Here is a 5,146-nt window from a genome sequence, read left to right as displayed (position 1 = left end):
GTACTTATTCTATGGTTTCATTTTTGTCGAACTGCTAGTTACAGTGACGAAAACAAGCTAAAACGGTTGTTAGGAGATGTTGGGAAAATACACACACACACGTGACGATTTTTTTTCCGCCAACCAAATCCAGTCACAAGGCTTAGGTCAACCTGGGGCTATTGTAGAGGACACTTGCCCAATGAGCCATGTAGTGGGACTGAACCCGGAATCATGTGGTTGGGAAGCAAACTTCTTAGCTCACAGTCACGGCTATAAATTTATTCAAAGTTTTACTCTATAATTGTTGCCGAGACAAACTTTCACCTAGGACAGTTTTAACAAAAAGCTGACATATCCTGTATATATCATCACCATTTTCACTTCTACTATTACATACTTGCATGGAGAAGTGAGTCACATGAGACGTGGCTCATCATCAGCTAGGCTGCACTACTTAAAAAATAGAAGGTGATTTTTCATTAGACATGCCTTTTAGAAAGTCCTGCAGGCTACATGTGGCCTACAGGTGGTATGTTGTCCATGACTGGGCTAGAACCTTCACAAGGTATTTAAATAATAATAATAATAATTGTGTACAGTGCTCAGGTGCACTACAACTCATCTAAAGTGTATATATAATCAGGTGTAGTTTCGGCGGATTTCGGAAAGCATGAGGGCCTTAAAAGATGCAGTGTCATGGCAGTCAACAACTGACGCAGGCAGTTTATTCCATGCTTCAGCAACTCTGAGCGTGAAAAAATGTTTCCGAAAGTCATAGGAGCTGTATTGTTTTCTGACTTTGTAGGCATGTCCACGTGTGTTAGACACATGGAGATCAAAAAGGTGTTCAGTGTTGTTGTTGGTGAGGTGGTTGATAACTTTGGGGTGTTTACCAAGTCCGTCGCCAAACGCCGGAGCTTCAGTGAATCCATGCCCAGGGAAACAAGGCGCTCAGAATATGGTAGGTGTCTGATGGAGGGTATGCGTTTGGTTGCACGTCTCTGGACAGATTCCAGGAGGTCAATGTTCTGTGCAAGATAGGGGTTCCAATGATGATGCGAATTCCAAGTGTGGTCGTACCATAGCTGTATACAGTTTTAAATAGATGGCTGGAGAGCGGCTAACAAAAGACCTGCTGAGTGATGCCAAGCACACCCCTCGGCCTTCCTGACAATCTTAGAGATATGCTTTGACCAACGCAAATCACTGCTGACAGTGATGCCTAGGTCACGCTCGCAAGAGGATTTCTTGATATCAGTGTTGTGGAGGGAGTATGTGAACGCAGGGTTTTTTCTCCCAAAATGCATGGTGGTACACTTGTCCACAGCCAGTTTCAGTTGCCAGTCTGTGATCCATTGCTGCATTGTGTCTAGGTCTGATTGCAGGAAAGAGTTGTAGACATCAGGATCTGTCCTCTTGATTTCAAGGTACAGCTTGATGTCGTCTGCATATTTCAATACTGTGGCATTCTTTAAATTGGCATCTATGTCGTTAATGTATGCCACAAACAAGAGGGGACCAAGGACAGATCCCTGTGGTACACCCGATGACATCTCATATGGTGTAGAGTGCTGTCCTAGAACTGTGACTACTCCTCCTTTCGGCTGAGGATGAAGGATTTCAACCAGTTAAAAAGGTCATCCCCCACACCCATTGCAGAGAGTTTCACCATAAGCCTTTTGTGTGGCACAGAGTTGAAAGCCTTAGCAAAGTCAAGGTAGACAACATCCACCCATGAGCCACTGTCAGTAATCTGAGTAATGTCCTCAAGGAACTCGACAAGCTGGTCACTGCAGCTGGAGTTAGGGACAAATCCATATTGTGAGGGTCGGATGAGACTGTGAGAGCTCCAGAAGTTCCAGAGTGTTCTCTGACACACGATTCCATCAGTTTTGCAATACAGCTAGTGAGACTGACTGGGCGATAGTTGACAGGTGATGTGCGGTCGCCCTTTTTGAACAGAGGAATGACACTGGCAGTTTTCCCCACTGCTCCGGAGTAGCACCATTGTTGAGACAGTACTGGAAGAAAATAGAAAGCTGGTGTAAAAGGAAGTGCCTGCCACGTTTGAGAAGCAGGTATGTAACTCCATCGAGACCAGGGGAGGCATAGTTGCGCTTATTTTGAAGGTGAACGTCGCAGCATTGCAGGTGTAAATTCCATAGTTGTTATGGAGTTTGCTGTTAGTGATGGTGAAGATGGTACATTTTGACTTTCAACAGTGAATATGTTTGCATAGCACTCGGCAATGAGTTCTGCGCATTCCTTGGGGTCGTCAGTGATCTGGTTTGTGTGAGGGTTGCGAAGAGGGCCCACTGGAGAGTGAGGTCTCTGCTTTGAGTGCACATATTTCCAGAAAACCTTGCTGTCAGGATTGGCTGCTATGCACTGTTCAAATTCAAGCACTGCTTTTTTTGTCACTTGCTTGAGATGGTTGGAGGATTTATTCCGCTTCTTCCTTTGGTGTCTGATTTATGCAACCTGTATTCCCGTTCAGCAGTCCGACGTTCCCTCCTGGCAAGTCGGACCGCTGAAGTTTCCCAAATTGCCCTTTTGGGGCGGTTCTTCTTTTTTTGTTTACGTGGCACTGATGCTGCACATGCTGCCCATATTGAGTCCAGGATACTCTGGAGTATAGTATTCACATCTCCAGAGTTGTAGAATTCACGCCAGTTTGGGTGCTGTAGTTCAGTGTGGTACAGGTTCCAATCTGCTCTCTTCCAATCGAAGGAAGCAGATTGGAACCATACGATTTACTGAGTATGTGTTCAGCGCATAAAATAAATTGGCTGTGTGGTAAGTAGCTTGCTTACGAACCACATGGTGGCGGGTTCAGTCACTTGGGCAAGTGTCTTCTACTATAGCCTCGGGTCAACCAAAGCCTTGTGAGTGGATTTGGTAGACAGAAACTGAAAGAAGCCCATCATATATATGTAAGTAGGCGTAGGAGTGGCTGTATGGTAAGTAGCTTGCTTACCAACCACATGGTTCCGGGCTCAGTCCCACTGCGATGTACCTTGGGCAAGTGGCTTCTACTATAACCTCGGGCTGACCAAAGCCTTGTGAGTGGATTCGGTAGTCGGAAACTGAAAGAAGCCTATCGTATATATGTGTATATATAAACATATATATATATGTATGTAAGTGTGTGTATATGTTTGTGTGTCTGTTTGTCTCCACAACATTGCTTGACAACCGATGCTGGTGTGTTTACATCTTCGTAACATAGCTTTTCAGCAAAAGAGACCGATAGAATAAGTACTAGGCCTACAAAGAATAAGTCCTGGGGCCAATTTGCTTGACTAAAAGACGGTGCTCCAGCATGGCCGCAGTCAAATGACTGAAACAAGTAAAGAGTAATAGTCCCAGTGTTCTTTCTGATATTTGTCCATAGATAAGTGAACAAAGCCTGAAAGTATTTTAGTTTGAGCCATAGAACAATGTCCTTGATACAAAACAAACTCAAACCTATCTACAGCTTCTCCACTGCTGAATTATTTACTGTCGTGGTGAGATGCAAGATGTGCATCTCACATACCTTCACCGACATAGAAATGTCTTGTTCTCAGGTATTCTGACAACAATGTGCATTGTTCTAAGATACAGTGGAACCCTAAAGTCAATTGTTAACTGATCTCCTACTTACATATATACAATAGGCTTCTTTCAGTTTCCGTCTACCAAATCCACTCACAAGGCTTTGGTCGACCCGAGGCTATAGTAGAAGACACTTGCCCAAGATGCCACGCAGTGGGACTGTACCCGGCACCATGTGGTTCGTAAACAAGCCACTTACCACACAGCCAATTTATTTTATGCGCTGAACACATACTCAGTAAATCGTATGGTCTGTTAGAAATACCTTGTGAAGGTTCTAGCCCAGTCATGGACAACATACCACCTGTAGGCCACATGTAGTGTGCGGGACTTTTTGAAAGGCATGTCTAATGAAAAATCACCTTCTATTTTTTTAGTAGTGCAGCCCAGCTGATGATGAGCCATGTCTCATGTGACTCGCTTTTCCATGCAACTATGTAATAGTAGATATGAAAATGATGATGATATATATAGGATATGTCAACTATATATATATATAACATATATATAGGATATGTTAACTGATCTCATGCTATTTTATGGTTGTAAAGAGAGCTTCTTAACCAAATAAGGATTAATTTTTTTTTTGCCATAGGTGTAGGAGTGGCTGTGTGGTAAGTAGCTTGCTTATGAACCACATGGTTCCGGGTTCAGTCCCATTGCGTGGCACCTTGGGCAAGTGTTTTCTACTATAGCCTCGGGCTGACCAAATCCTTATGAGTGGATTTGGTAGGCGGAAACTGAAAGAAGCCCGTTGTATATATATGTATATGTGTGTTTGTGTGTCTGTGTTTGTCTTCCCAACATTGCATGACAACCTATGCTGGTGTGTTTAATTCCCCGTAACATAGCAGTTCGGCAAAAGAAACTGATAGAATAAGTACTAGGCTTACATAGAATAAGTCCTGAGGTAGATTTGCTTGACTAAAGGTGGTGCTCCAGCATGGCCACAGTCACGTGACTGAAACAAGTAAAAGAGTAAGAATCAGTTTTCTTGGATTTCATATTGTGCAAAGTGGCTTTGGCAGGAAGTTCCAAAACTTAATTTGTCACAGAATCCTTAGACAATTAATAAAAAAAAATCTCTAAGTTCATACTAATATCGTATTTTCCAGCATAAATGTCGAATTTTCAAAACTCAAATTTACAGCCAAAAATGTGAAGTTGACTTATATACCAAAACGACTTTGGAGGACCAAAAATTTCATGTGAAATTCAACAGGATTTGGAAAGATAGTGACAACGCTTAAATGCTTATGCTACATGTTTATACTATACACCTGTCATCTTGTATGCCATAAAATGCTGTATTTGAAAGACAATATCCCTGCTATTTTAGTTTTAATAAATTTTTAAAATATGAAATAAAATTTATTTTATAGAGGATTTATGTATAAATGACATTTATATAAAACATCTAATAAAAATTTATCATAATTTTGAAAATAAGTGAATACCATGTTTTTAAAATATAACTTTTATTAAATGTTATTAAGAGATACTCTGTTTCCCAGAATCTTGGTATAGTTTTCTTGAATTCCTGAGGTTTGCTGAACCCAATCTGGAA

This window comes from Octopus sinensis, linkage group LG12, assembly GCF_006345805.1.
Source record: "Octopus sinensis linkage group LG12, ASM634580v1, whole genome shotgun sequence".
In the NCBI taxonomy this organism is placed as follows: domain Eukaryota; kingdom Metazoa; phylum Mollusca; class Cephalopoda; order Octopoda; family Octopodidae; genus Octopus; species Octopus sinensis.
This window is presented reverse-complemented; position numbering follows the sequence as displayed.